The following is a 15363-nucleotide window of genomic DNA, read 5'->3' as shown; positions in this document are numbered from 1 at the left end:
ACCTCACAACTTCTGAGGATGCCTGCCATATATGTGGGTGAAAAATCAGGAGCGAATGCTTCTTGAACATGGCCATACAGACTGAAAAACTCACAGCAACCCATTAAGGGGATGTGTTTCCATCTTATTCAGAGAAACAAGAACAGGAGAAACAAGAACAGAATCCCACAAGGTGATGCCTATGTTGGCTAGCTGAAAACTGTATTAGTCTGAAGATGGGCAGATTCTTTCAACTTCCCTGTTACAATTAAAAGAAAAAGGCTAAGCATATAATTGTCTGATATTAGTAAACCAAAAGAATTGCTAACTGCGCTCTTTAACTACAGCTTGACTTATTACTAAGACTAAAATACTATGTACACTTACCTGGGAGTAAATTCCATTGAATATGATGGGATATATTTGAAAGGACTAGTAATAGGATATTGCTGTATAATTGTTTTCTTCTCAATCTGCAGAGGATCTTTTTGATTGTCTTTAGGATCTCTTGCAATGTGTTTATTATATCAATCTCTTACTGAGTACAAAGTCATTAAAGAAAAAAATCTTTCCTCACTTATCAATATTTTTGTTCTGCATCCATGAACTGGAAATTATGATTCTGCTCAGAATTACATTGCCAAACACAAGTGCATGTCTTTTTCTTTTAGAAAGAATGCAAATGCAGCTGCACAGTTCACTACTTAGAATCCAGGAACACCTATATTAAAGAGTTTTGGAACTCCATACGAAATATCAAGCAGTAAAGTTTATTCTGTTCTTTTAATTCAGTATAAAAAATGGGTGAAAGCTCCCTGGGTGCTACCTTGTCTTACTAAGATGCCGGCTTATGTAGAAATGTGGTAACAAAAAAAACTGTTTACACAGCAGTAAATAAATAAATAAATAGAAGAAAGTGAGCAGGTGAAATTTTGCAAAAGAATCACCGGAGAATCAGAGATTTGCTATCCTTCAGGAAGTATTAATGCAAGCATCTTTCTCTTCTTAGCATCTGAACCAATAATCTCTCATGTGCCACTATCTAGCACACCAAAAACAGTGAATTCGAATGCTTCCACAAATACAGGTTTTCAGTTCTCTTTTGCTTCACAGCAGGCTGCATGTGCCGCCAGGTACTTCAGGTGTATTCGCAAAGGTGTCCGCACCCTGCTGGACAGGGGGAGCTGGTCTCCAGCCATTTCATGATGTGCTGCAGGTGGCCCTCGTGGCTGCAGCCCTGGCACCACACAGACAAGCCTTTCACCATGTGGTGGCACACAGCGCAAATGATGGCACATTGCTGGCACCTGCGGGAGATGACCAGAAAAGACAGTCAACCAGGGAGAAAACAGGAAAGGCTGTCTTGCCTGCTGAAGGCAGCTCTGAAGAGCCCAAAGAGTCACTTAGGTGAGAAAGAAGATCCAAGTTTACTCAGGCATGGCCAAACTTCAGCCTTTCCTCCAGGTGTTTTGGACTTCAACTCCTACAATTCCTAACAGCTGGAACACTGTTAGGAATTGTGGAAGTTGAAGTCCAAAACACCTGGAGGAAGGGCCGAAGTCTGCCCATGCGAGAGGTCTGGAGAGATGAGCTGACCCAAAGAGATGACAGGGGGAAACAATAAATCATTTGGGAACACAAGGAATTAACTGTAACTGTATTTCTTTGAGTGTCCATCTGTGAAATTCGCACATGTGGGTTTCCTGGTGTGGCTGCACAGAAATTCGGACATTCTAGAATTAAAACATGGTTTTTTGCCACAAAGAAGCCCTGCCCATCCCCTCCCATGATAATATAAGCCCAGAGGCGTGGTTTCACCTTTAGTTCCTCAGTGCCAGACAGCAGTCAAGGAAAAAGGCATGACATAGCAGGGAGGACGGGCGGGTTTGTGCGAATTTCACAGATGGACACTCAAAGAAATACGGTTACAGGTAAGCAACCTATAATTCTTTTTCGTGTCCTCTGTGAAATGCGCACATGTGGGAGAATAGCAAGCTACTGACCTGGAGGTAGGTCATGCTACACAGGAGGAAAGTACTGCTCTGCCGAAGGCTGCGTCCTTCTTTGCCACCAGGTCAAGTTTGTAGTGGGAGGTGAATGTTGATGGTGTGGACCACGTTGCCGCCTTGCAGATTTGATCCAGGGGGACTCCCCTCAGGAAGGCTTGTGAGGTGGAGACCGACCCGGTGGAGTGGGCTGTAACATGAGCTGGAGGTTCCTTTCCTGCTAGTTAGTAGGCCAGTCTAATTGTGGATATTATCCAGGAGGAGATTGTCTGTGATGACAGCGGTTGGCCTAGAGCGTCCACTCTATATTTAAGGAAAAGTCTTGGAGATTTTCTATATGGAGCGGTTCTATGTATATAGAAGGAGAGCACCCTTTTTACATCTAAGGAGTAGAGTGCAACCTCCAGAGGGGATGACTGATTAGGGAAGAAGGAAGGCAGTGAGATGTCCTGGGACGTATGAAAATAAGACACTACCTTAGGGAGGAATGTGACATTGGTGCGGAGGACCACCTTGTCATCATGGAAGCGAAAATAAGGGGGGTCAGCCCGGAGAGCACAAAGCTCACCGGCTCTCCTTGCAGAGGTGATTGGTACTAGAAAGGCTGTTTTCCAGGAGAGGTGCGAGATATGGCTAGAAGCCATAGGCTCAAAGGGGGGTTTCGATAGCTGGGATAAAACCAGTTCTAAGCTCCATGGGAATGATGGTGGAGAGATTGGAGGGTAGAGGTTTTTGTAGCCTTTGAGAAACAATTGAATTAGGTTATCCTAAAAAAGGGACGGCAAGTCCATCTTCCTTCTAAAGGAAGAGAGGGCAGCTACATAACACTTGATTGATGAGAGTGAGAATCTTTTGGTAGCCAGGTGAGATAGAAAATCTAGTATTAGGGGAATAAAGGCCGGGGATGGGTCTCTGCCTGAGGCTTCAGTAAAGGATTTAAAGAGAGACCATTTGTATACATAGATCTTTTTTGTGGAAGGTTTCTGAGCCGCTAGGATTATGCAGGAAACTTCGTTGGAGGGGGTTATTGTGGTTTGATCCTCCACATGATTAGGTGGAGGGAGTGAAGATCTGGGTGCTGTATAAGACCGTTCTCTATCGTGAGATGGTCCGGGGATGGCCTGAGGCAGAGGAACTGGTTCTGGCACATTTGGAGAAGTGGTGCAAATCATGGTTGGCGGGGCCACCAGGGAGCGATTAGGATGCAGTTTGAGTTGTCTGAGATTATTTTGGCTATAACTGAGGATAGGAGGGGAAGGAGAGGGAAGAGGTAGAGAAGAGGTTCATCGGAAGAGGAAGGCGTCTCCGAGACAACCTGGGGATTTGTGAGGGTGGAGCTTCGTGCAGAAGAGTGGGCAGTGAGTGGTTGTTGGTGACGCAAAGAGGTCTATTCATGGTTTGCCCCACAGGTTAGTGAGGAGTTTGAATTTGGAGGGATGGAGGTGCAATTTGTGATTGTTTCTGGAGGACCTGCTCAGTGAATCGGCCAGTGTGTTGTCTTGGCCTGGTAAGTGGATTGCTGTGAGGAATATTTTCCTCTGGATACACCATCCCAAATGCGGGAAGAGATGGTGAGTATAGTTTGAGAGTCCGTTCCGCCCTGTTTGTTGATGTAATATTTGACGGTAGTGTTGTTCGTCACTATCTGAATTGTGTGGTTGGACACAATTTGGCTGAAAGCCCAGAGGGCTTTCTCCACTGACATGAGCTCAAGTGCATTGATGTGTTGTTGGCGTTCGTCTGCGGACCACTGGGCGCTGATTTGAAAGTGTTTGAAGTGAGTTCCCCACCTGGAGGTGGAGGCATCTGTCGTGAGGGACATCGTCGGTGCACGTGGAGCAAAGGGCATTCCCAAGTTGACATTGTATTCCTTTGTCCACCATGAGAGGGAGTCAAGGATTAATTGCGGGGGATAGAGGGTGATGTTTTGGGAGTCTCGGTGTGGGCGAAACACATGGAGAAACCAATTTTGAAGAGGCCTTAGGTGCAAGCGTGCAAAGGGGTGACATGTGGTAGATGACATGTGGCCAAGGATAGATTGGAATGTCCAAGTGGACACACATTTGCGGGCTTGGATGGAGGAGTTATGTTGTAGGTTGGCCAGACGGTCCTCTGGAAGGAAGGCCTTTTGAAGTGAAGAGTCCAGGACTGCGCCTATGAACTAGATTCGTTGAGCCGGGATCAGTTGAGACTTTTTGTGGTTTACAATCAGTCCCAGGTCCTGTGGGAGACATAAAGTGTAATGGACATCAGCAGATAGTTTGAAACGGGATTTCGAACATAGCAACCAGTCATCAAGGTATGGAAAAACCGTAATGCCTTGTTCTTGTTGACGGAGGTGTGCTGCTAATACAGACATGCATTTTGTAAACACTCTGGGGGAGGTAGACAGTCAGAAGGGGAGGACATTGAACAAATAGATTTTTCATCTATCGCAAAGCTTAGAAGCTTGCGGTGGTGAGGCCGAATTGAAATATGGAAGTACGCGTCCTGGAGGTCTATAGTGGCTAGTCACGCCCCTTCAGGGATGAAGGGGAGTATAGTGGGTAGAGTGACTATTCGGAATTTGCAGGGTGTGATAAAGGTGTTGACCTTTTGACCTTTTGACCACGTTTGTCTATTAGAATGTAACGGGGGAGGGGGGAAGCAGGAAGGGGATTCGTGGGGAGGAGTTGGGGAAATGGCTCCCTTTTGTAGGAGGGAGTCTATTTCTTCCCAAATCACAGGTGAGGGTTAGGTAAGGAGGATTTTGCCCAGTGGGGGGTATGAGTGGAATTCTATGGCATAGCCTCTGTCTATGATATCAAGCACCCTTGAATCAGAGGTTATAGATTGCCATGCGGAGAGGTAGGGATGAATCCTATCTAAATAAAAAGCAGGGGAAGGGGTGTTAGTTGGGGGGGAGCAGGATCGAGGTGGGGGGGTGTGCTAAAAGCATTGTTTGTTGTTAATGGCAGGCCTGGTACCACGGTCCTGACCCCTGGAAGAAAGAGGAGGTCTTCTGGCTGGCAGGGCAGATGCATATGGGCGTTGTCTCCCTCTGTAGAAGGAAGAGTAGTAAGGTCTATGGTAGAACTGGGGGCGCTGATAGTAAGAGCTGTCATTGTTGAGAAGGGTATGACTATTGGTCTGTTTCATCTCATGGAAGTGTTTTAGCTGAGAGTCTGTTTCAGGATTGAAGAAGCCTGCCTCATCCATTGGAAGGTTTTCAATGAGGGTACGAACTGAGGGAGAAAGGATAGCAGCATGAAGCGAGGCGTGGCGATGCAGGGCAACTGACCCACCGATTAGTTTGCCTGATGAATCAGCAGTGTGCTTTAAAAGGTCTTTCTGGAGTTTAGCTAGAAGGAGTGCTTCCTGTTGGAAGGCTTTGGCTAAAGGTTGATCTGTTGGGGGAAGGAGCTCCAGGTATGGAGTCAGTTTGTTCCAGAGAAAGGTTTGGTATACGTTCATGTACACCCCATAGTGAGCCATGCGTGCAAACAGGCATGCTGAGGAGTAAATATTTTTGGCCATAGAGTCAAGTTTTCTACCTTCTTTGTCAGAAGGGGAAGATTGGTTTGCTTGTACACATTTTGGTTGGGAGTCTGTCACTACAGAATTTGCCTTAGGCATCTTGGCCAGCCATTAGGCTGAAATGAGGTAAATGTGATAGAGATTTTCTGCCCTCTTTGGAGTGGCTGGCACCAAGGCTGGCACAACTCCAGTTGTTTTTAATATTTTAATGAGATAGGGTAAAGTAGGTAGAGCCGTCGACACAGGTGCTTGTTGCTCTGAGGTGGAGAAACATCGGTCCTGAACCGTATCGGATGGTTCAGGGATAGAAAGGTTAAGAGCCCTGGATAATCTAATTAATAAAGCAGAATTTTTTTTTAAATCCTCCAATTGTGGCGGAGAGGAGTCATTTTCTGTTTGTGGTTCAGAGATAGTTGGAGTATCATCTTGAGACTCCAGGTCAATGGTCTCAGCGTCAGCCTGGGGGGAAGGGGATCTTCCAAAGGAAGATTTTCCTTTGGCTGTTGTGTTTCAGGAGGAGGGCGAGATATAGTGGCTGAGGGTGGTACACGAGAGGGTTGGGGGTAGTGATGCCTATGGGGGGGGGGGTCAGGGAAACCCTGATCCCTATAGTGGTCTGGGGGAGGGTAATAAAAAGGATAGACTGGGAAGGGTGGAGGTGGGAGGTAAAGATGATAGGGATACTCCTGATATGGGTATGGGAGGGGATGATGAGGCGAGCGTGCGCGCACGTGCTTGGAGGGAGGAGGAGAGGGACTCTGGGAGCGCTCCATGGAGGTGGAGCGGCGGTACCGCAGGGATCGTTCCCTATGCAGAGGGAGATCTTGAGGAGTAGCTACTGCCGGTACTGGGGGAGTGGGGTTGTTTAAGTTGGGCAGGGGAGAGGTTTGGGAGAGAGGAAGTGGAGGAGGAGAAATCTCCGGATCCGGGATGGGATGGTCTTGGAGGTTAGTTGCGAGGAACTCAAGGGGGGGGGGGGAGTTGGGACGGATCTTCTAGTTGGAGGAACGATGGTAAGGGTTCCTGTTCTTGTGGGGGGTGGTGGGGGGGTTGAGACTGATGCATCAGATCCAGGCGGGAAGGGCTCAAGGCCTTTGTGGCAGTGAGTTGGCATCCCTTTTTTTGTTTTGGATTTTTTTCTTTATTTTTTGTAGGCTTTGAAGCCTTGGATTTTTTCCAAAGACAGTGGAGGGAGCGGGCAGCACAGGGGAATAGCGCCTATCTCCAGCACGTGGAGAGGGAGGCTGCGTTCTTTTTTTATCGGGGGAAGACTGCCGCGGCTCCGCCATGTGGCAGGCTGGGGAGGCAGCTTCTGGGGCCAGAGCCCTCTAGTAGAGAAGGGTTTTAAGGTGAGCCTCTCTGCTCTAGTTGTAAAACTCTTGCAAATTTGGCAAGTTTGGGGGCTATGGGACTCGCCCAAGAATAGTAGGCATTTGGAGTGCCTATCGGTGTCGGGGAGGGTTGTCCCACAAGCCGAGCAATTTTAGAAAAATAAAAACATCTAGCCTGAGAGTGGTCAAAACGGTCCAAGGTTGGGGCAGGAGAGAGTCGTTGTAGTCAGGCCCAAGAAATATATCAAAGTCAATAGAGGAGAAAATATCCGAAGTTGCTGCTGTCACGCGGAAAAGGAACTAAAGGTGAAACCACGCCTCCGGGCTTATATTATCACGGGAGGGGATGGGCAGGGCTTCTTCGGGGCAAAAAAATCATGTTTTAACTCTAGAATGTCCGAATTTCTGCGCAGGCGCACCAGGAAACCCACATGTGCGCATTTCACAGAGGACACGAAAAAAAATGTTTAGAAACAAATGAGAGAACACAATCATTGTTTGTAGAACAAGAAAAGACACAGAGCTGCTGAAACTGCAAGACTCTGAGAGGGAACATTACAGATGAGGGAAAATAAAGTTTTGATTTCTTGGCTTGTTTACAGCAACTGAGACTATAAAACCCATGATCCAGAGACAGTCAAACGTGGCACTTTTCTGGATGCATATCTTCTCTTGATTGTAACCACCCCTTAGTATTTGTTGAAAATAGCAACCTTCCAAGCCTTCATTATTTGTTTGTTAATGTATATATTTGCTAACCTGTATTGTATGTATATATTGATTCTCCAGTTTGACTGACCTCTTTGGTGTGGGTGGGCTACGGATATGTGATTGTACTGAGCACATTCAGACTCAAGACTCCATTTTGTTATCAATATGCTTTTGGATTTTAATAGAAGCAGATGTCTTTTGGACTTATGCAGGAAAGGTTTCCTATATGTTTGCTTTGAAAAGTACAGTTATACACTTTGGACTTTCATAAGATGTATACTTAAAAACTTTGGACTATAGACTATTGATTAAGAATGATGCCCTGTGTTCTCAACACAGAGAAACTACATCCTAACTATAAATGTGCCTGTATGCTGAATTAATACAAGATGTTTATGAGTAAAGAAGATATGGTACTTTTTAAAGAAAACATTGTTTTTGGTTTCTGGGTGTGTATTTTAAACTAAGAGGGTTCTAGGGAGAGTCTATGTTTTGAGCAACTGCAATTTCAACTTCAAAGAAACATTTCAAAACTCTGCTACCAAAGTGTGTGTGTGTGTGTGTGTGTGTACATGCTTTGTCCCTGGCATGCTTTGTCCCTGCCAGTTCAAAGACATGGTTTATCAGTTTAACAGCAGAGTTACCTGTGTGCAATTATACAAATGCTTGTGAACATCACTTTTTTCAAAGGGCTGACTTTCCTTGACTAGTGGTTTTCAAAAGGTGGTCTCCAGATGTTCATGGAGATTCGCATTTCACAAAAGGGAATGACATCATTTTTTCTTTTAAAAAAGATTATGAATACCATTATTCCAAAAGTATTAAACTATGGTATTTTAATCTCCTCGATCTCTAGTCTATAATAGGGAAGTAAAAAGGACTAGAGATATATAACAGAGCACCATGCTTCAACATGTGGCCATGACTAGAATAGTAGAAACACCAGCTGACTGCCTCAGAGCAGATAAGTTCACATATTTATGATTCCGCAGTGCGACATAAACTAATACATCTCTTCACATTGACCTCACCTGTCACAAATCCATCCCTTGTTGCTCATGGGCCTCTTGCAATTGCTGCAGTTGATATGCAGGGTGGTGGAGGCCTGGTTGAGGCAGTTGATGGCTCTGCAGGTGCTCAGCTTGATGACTTCGTTGGAGATGTTCCACAGCTGGAAGCGTTGCAGCAGATCGATGTAGGAAGTGTACCAATGTTCCTGTTCGGGTTTGAGACATGCACACAGTTGCACAACAGGTCCCAGAGATTGCTCTCAATCTCTCTTTAACAATTCCAGCTTTTCTTTAAAAACCAAAGCAAGGAAAATCTATGCTGTAGAATGAACACACTTTAACTATTTTGGTTCAATACTATGGAATCATGGGTTTGACAAGTGTGACAAGGCCTTGAACCTTCTCTGTCGAAGAATGCAGATACCTCACTGAACTACAAATCCCATGATTGCACAGCATTGCGCTGTGGCCATTAAATAAGGAGCTCCAAGTGCAGCTCTTGAAGAAGCTTCCCCTTTGGCTTTGGCTCAGCACTAAGGTTCTTGTATGACACAAAACTAAGTTTGGAGAGGTCATTTAGCCCAAAAAGGTGAGCATTAGATTTGAGTCAATACAGTAATAGCTGATCCCCACAGGATGTGTGTGTTGAGAGCTGTCCCTGCTGAGCCACAGCAGACAGACGTACCTGTACCTGGTCGTCGATCTCCTTCCAGATGCGGTCCCCCAGCACAATAAACACAGACACTGCCATCTGCACATCTCCCTATTCGGCATAGAAGAGCAACATGTTGCACACAACAGGGCTGAAGAAGTTGGCTGGCAGGCGGTTCTCATACAGGGAGTGAGAGATGGAAATGAGGGAGACCGACTCCACGGGCGTCAGGGACACTGTCTCAGCCTCATTGCCGCTGACATGGGGGGAGTCTGCTATGTCCTGCAGGTGATCTAGCATAGAAGGGTTGTCCACAATCTCATGGCGCAAAGGGAAGGCCTCCTGGGGAAGGATGTACTCTTGCTCCTCAGCTACAAAAGCACACGGATCCATAAGATCAAATGGAAAGGCCTGACAAAACCCACCCAGTAAATAATGGGAAGGAAGGTGGTCTCTCAGTAAGACACATACTGTGGGGATTCTCATAGTCCAACAGGTACAGATCGTCTTCATCTCCTTCCACATCCCCAAGAAGATAATCTGCAGGGACGTCGCTCCCTTCAGTTTCTTCATTCTGTAGATGAAAAATAGAAAGGAAACAGAAATAGAAATGTGACAGAATCCTTCTGAATTGGTGAGAAACATCCAGGCTTGATATAAGTGTCATCTGCACCTGCAGGATTCCAGGTATAGTTATGTGCTCCTTCTCCGTCCCTATCCTTACCATCATTATTGATCAAAGTAGAGGAAGAATCCATGAGGATATTTTCAGGACGTCCCTCTCCCTTGCTCCATTCCAGCCTTGACTCGCTGCCTATTCCAGAGGAAATATCTTTCAGGTTAAAGCTGGAAGACGACAAAAATCTGTGTTAACTCTCTGGTGAAGTCAGGCGCACCTGTCTTTGTTCCCAGTTTCCTCTCTCTTCTCTCAGCCATATATCTACTTCTTACAACTTTGGATCACCAAGAAAACATAAATTCAGTTTTCCCCACTGCTAATAAAACCATTTATAATAATAACTTTTTTAAACCCTGCCTCTATCTCCCCAAAGGGACTTGGGGTGGCTTACATATGACACAAGATGCCTAAAAACAATGCATTAAATAAACACTCGGTACAAGTAAAACCAATAGCACATAAAAACAATAATTTAAAACACAGAACAACACTCAGTAACATACAATGACAACTGCAGTAAGACATGGCCAAACTATAAACTAGACAAGGGAATGGGATAGTGCAAATTGTAGCTGAGGAACAAGGGCATGGGATGAAAGTGCAGTGCCGAGTCATTAATTGTTGCCTACAAGCATCAAAAGAAGGATAGTAACAGGCTTGTTTTCTGCTGTCCTGACGACTAGGACACTGAACAATGGCTTCAAACTACAGGAAAGGAGATTCCACCTGAACATTAGGAAGAACTTCCTGACTATGACAGCTGTTCAGCAGTGGAACTCTCTGTTCCAGAGCGTGTTGGAGGCTTTTCAACAGAGGTTGGATGGCCATCTGTCAGGGGTATTTTGAATGCGATTTTCCTGCTTCTTGGTAGAATGGGGGTGGATTGGATGGCCCATGAGGTCTCTTCTAAATCTAAGATTCTATGATGGGTTTGGCCACAATTCCCATCATAATGATCAGCCTGCACTTCTGGACAACAGCTTAGGGAGGGCTGATATCAATTGCATTTCACACCTCACAACCATGTCACATTCAAAAATGAAGAACTCTTCTTTGTGTCCCCTCTCTTTACCTATTCATGAGTGGGAGATTGGAGCTACTCTTTCCTATGCTGTGGTTTAAGTTTGTGGTAGACACCGCACTAGGGCTGGAGTAAATAACTCGGAGCATTGTCCATGTCTGAGCCACCTGGCAAAGGAAGAGAAAACAGAAAGAGTAAAGATCCAGTAGCTATGTTTATAGCAAAGTAAAAAGACGAGAGGCACATACAACTCAAGGTGAAAACTCATGGGTTAGCAGCCAACATTAAACTATCTATGAAACAGCAGAGATGGGCTAGACCAGGCATGAGCCAACTTTGGCCCTCCCTTCAGGTGTTTTGGACTTCCAACTCCCACAATTAGGAATTAGGATACAACTCTGCAGTCATCCAATACAAAACTCTGAGCCCCATCCAAGGTTACAAGGTTGGGAACTACCTGTATGGACTCCAGTCTCATGTGCCATCAAATCTAATAAAAAAGGTAAAGGTTTCCCCTTGACATTAAGTCTAGTCGTGTCCGACTCTGGGGGATGGTGCTCATCTCAATTTCTAAGCCAAAGAGCCGGTGTTATCCATAGACACCTCCGGATTATCAAAGCTGGAAAACCGCATTATCTGCTTTGAACTGGATTATATGAGTTGCACTGCCATATAATCCAGTTCAAAGCAGATAATCTGGATTTTATATGGCTGTGTAGAAGGGGCCTTCATCCCAAGGGCTTTTTCAGGCCAACAGAAGCATCAAATATCTACAAATGAGAAGCAGCACGACAATTATAGACTAAGCAGCCCTAACTCTTATCTGCTAAACAAAATTACACCTTCTCTTTCAGGGTCTAACTTAGACTATGGACCTGGCCCCAACCCAAGCATTCCATTTCAGCAAGAATTATTTCAGTCACTTTGGATTGGAGCAGCTATGGAACATAACCAGGTTCAGAATCAAATACAGCAACACACAACTCCAACTAATGGTGATACTCCTCCAGTGTGAATTGGATAAGCAGCCCATACACTCCACCTTGCTCTTCGCAATTTTATGCAGTGCAATGGTATATTGCTTTACAACATGCAGCCAAACAGATGGGGCCCATACATACCTGATTGCATTTGAGCTCCTTGGCCACTTTAGCATTATGGTCACACAGCTCTGCTAGAGGTCTCCCTGTCAACACATATTGCTTGGCAGTCCGCACAAACCAATCCATGCTCCCAACATCGCACTCTGTTTCCACCTCAAAGACACTCAAAGCGCTGGATGAGGAGATAAATTCAAACTGCTACGTGGGGTCTAACTTGCACCTGAAGAAAATAAGGTGCCGCTGGTCGCCGATGTAAGGTTTGCGATTAGAATCCAAGGAGATTAGACTCTCTTTAGCCGCAAAAGTCAAGTCCCCAAAGAGGCTACAGCAAAGCCCTTCAGGGTTTGCCCGGTTAATCGGCTGGCTAGCATCTTTGAAGATGTGCTGGTAAAGAGTACTATCCTTGGAACAAGAGAGGAGGAAATATGGATCGTGGAGGTGCCGCCACACAATCCCTGTGGTCATGTCTTTGTGCTCTTCGAACATGGCTGAAGGAATGAATGGGCGGCGAACATCCCACACATAGATGTTGTGGTCCACCATCATAGAGCAGGTGGCAATGTGGTGCTTGCATTCCGGCCGCCACTTGACCCTTGCCACAGAAGCGATTGTCTGCACGCAGTAGATCACTTTGGCCCGGTTGGTGTTCATGTCCCAGACCTTGACCATCTTGTCTCGGCCCCTGGTCGCCAGCCAATGCCTAGAGGAAGGGCAACAACACAGACACACCTCAAGAGCAAGGAAACAACAGTTTGAGAACCAACACATCCTAAACGTTGCCTTATGCTGACATTTGAGCCATTCACAATTTTGTTAAACAATTCCAGCTCAGAGATTCACAATGAAGCCCAGGTGAGGGGGTACAACAACTTTGATGTCCTTGTGGAGAGAAAAAGTGGAGTATAAATTTACGTAACAACAACACTATGTAACATGTTTTTTGTTCCTGGTTATAAATGTCATTTTTAATTGGTTCTATGATAAAAATAATAACAATATAATAATAAACTTTATTTGTACCCTGCTACCATGTCCCCAAGGGACTCGGTGCAGCTTACATGAGGCCAAGCCCAAAGTACATCAAACAAAACATCAATAAACACAACATCAATAAACAAACAATAAAATACAAAAAATATAGAAAAAAGTTTATTAAGGTGCATATATAAGTTTCTGGAATATAACAACTACTTTCAAAGTAAGTATCGCACAATTAAACAGGAATTAACACTTTCAAACCAGGAACAGAACATTTTCCAAATTTTATTACATAGTGTAATACAGTGAAGCCCCTTGCTCTTATGTACCTGCTTCTCCATTTATTGAATATATCCAGATGACACTATCCTCATTCTTTAGTACAGTGTCCAGAATCTGTTAAAATATCCCACTTCTTCTTGAGTGAAGAACGTGAATCTTTAATGCTTTAAAAAGTTAAAATAGTATCAAAACCCCTTTAAAACCAAGTATCGCATATACTCAAGTATAAGCAATGCCAGAGATATAGTTTAATGGTGTAACATTAGAAAATGTTAGCCATTTCTACCTCTCCACAAAAATCAACATTGATACTGAAATACACCGCCTGAGCTCTGCAAGTGCAGCATTTTTCCAAATGAAGCAGAGAGTGCTTGAGGACCAGGACGTCCTTAGGGAGACCAAGATACTTGTTTATAAAGCCATTGTCCTCCCAACCCTGTTATACGCCTGCGAAACATGGACTGTCTATAGACGTCATTTGCAACTCCTGGAACGATTCCATCAGCGCTGCCTCTGAAAAAGTCAGCAAATCTCTTAGGAAGACAGATGACAAATGCCAGCATGCTGGAAGAAGCAAAGACCACCAGCATTGAAGCGATGCTCCTACAACGCTGAACTGGCCACGTTGTCCGAATGCCCAATCACCATTTCCCAAAGCAGTTACTCTGCTCTGAACTCAAGAACGGGAAACGAAATGTTGGTGGGCAGAAAAAGAGATTTAAAGATGGGCTTAAAACTAATCCTGAAAACTGTGGCATAGACTCCGAGAATTGGGACACCTGGTTCTTGAGCACTCTAACTGGAGGTCAGCTGTGACCAGCAGTGCTGGTCAGGGGGCTGACCTGACATACTGTGAGTTGTAATTTACCCATCACCTTAAGGTAAAGGTAAAGGTAGTGCACTGACATTAAGTCCAATCATATCTGACTCTGGGGTGTGGTGCTCATCTCCATTTCTAAGCCGAAGAGCCAGCCAAGGTCATGTGGCTGGCATGACTGCATGGAGCACCATTACCTATTGATCTACTCACATTTGCATGTTTTCGAACTGCTAGGTTGGCAGAAGCTAGGGCTGACAGCGGAAGCTCATGCCGCTCCCCGGAATCGAACCTGCGACCTTTCGATCAACAAGCTCAGCAGCTCAGTGCTTTAACCCACTGCGCCACCGGGGGCTTCCACCCATCACCTTGTGCGTTTGGTAATATAAAAAATGACTTTTTCAAATGCAAACTAATAAAAATAATAATGATCCTTCCACATTTCCGTCAAATTAGGCCTCTCCTCTCCGCTTGGCCTCACGCATGCGCAGACTTCGCCCCGTGCTCCAGCTGGAGAGCGTGGCAAAGTCTGCGCATGCGTATTTCTAATCTTTCTTTTGCTGTCCTGGCAGAGTAGGCCAAAGCTAGAGGGTGGGGCGAAGCTGGCGCATGCGCGTTTAATTCTCTCCCTGTGTCTTGCCGAAGTAGGCCGCATTCTCAGAAGTTCTCCTCAGAAGCGCACGCCATGAGGGAAGCCAGGTTTGAGGTAAAACGACTAGGCTGCGTCTCACCTGGTGGCGAGGGAAAAGCAGCAGCAGCCGGGCTGGAGTAGGCTCTCGACGGGGAAAGACCCCGGCTCTTCGGGAGGCCACTTCTCCGCCCTCCTTGCTTCCTTCTTCCGCCTCTTCCTCCTCCCCCCTCCTCCACGGGAAGGCAGGCCCGCTCCTTCCGCCCGCAGCCTAGGCCGCTCCGCGCTCGCATCAGGAAAGGCCTACAGCCATAGAGGAGGATAATAAGTAGGATAATATAATAGTAATAATATAATTATTATTACTTTGAAAACGGAAATGATAGTAATAATAATAATAAAATACATAATCTATCTATATCTATATATCTATCTATATCTATCTATCTATATCTATATCTATATCTTCTATATCTATATCTATCTATACATATAATAAAAGTCAAAGTTTGTATGCGGAGGACAAAAGTGTGGCGGTGCGACGGGTGGAGTATGTGTCAGCGTTCTGTTTGGCTGCCGCCGTGGTGCTATTTGCATATGGTCTCTGATTGGCCAGCTTCAATAGGAGCCCCTGGTGGAGAAAAGAGTTC

General features: G+C 45.3%; 1 pseudogene; it reads right to left on the bottom strand.

Moving 5' to 3' along the window:
* Window positions 1–1117: 1117 nt before the first annotated feature.
* Window positions 1118–15363, bottom strand: part of LOC137095613 (GATOR2 complex protein WDR24-like) — a 75259-nt pseudogene continuing 61013 nt past the window's right edge.

The sequence above is a fragment of the Anolis sagrei genome, chromosome Y (assembly GCF_037176765.1).
Source record: "Anolis sagrei isolate rAnoSag1 chromosome Y, rAnoSag1.mat, whole genome shotgun sequence".
Classification (NCBI taxonomy): Eukaryota; Metazoa; Chordata; class Lepidosauria; order Squamata; family Dactyloidae; genus Anolis; species Anolis sagrei.
Note: the sequence above shows the minus strand (reverse complement) of the source record. Positions and strands in the feature narration are given on the sequence as shown.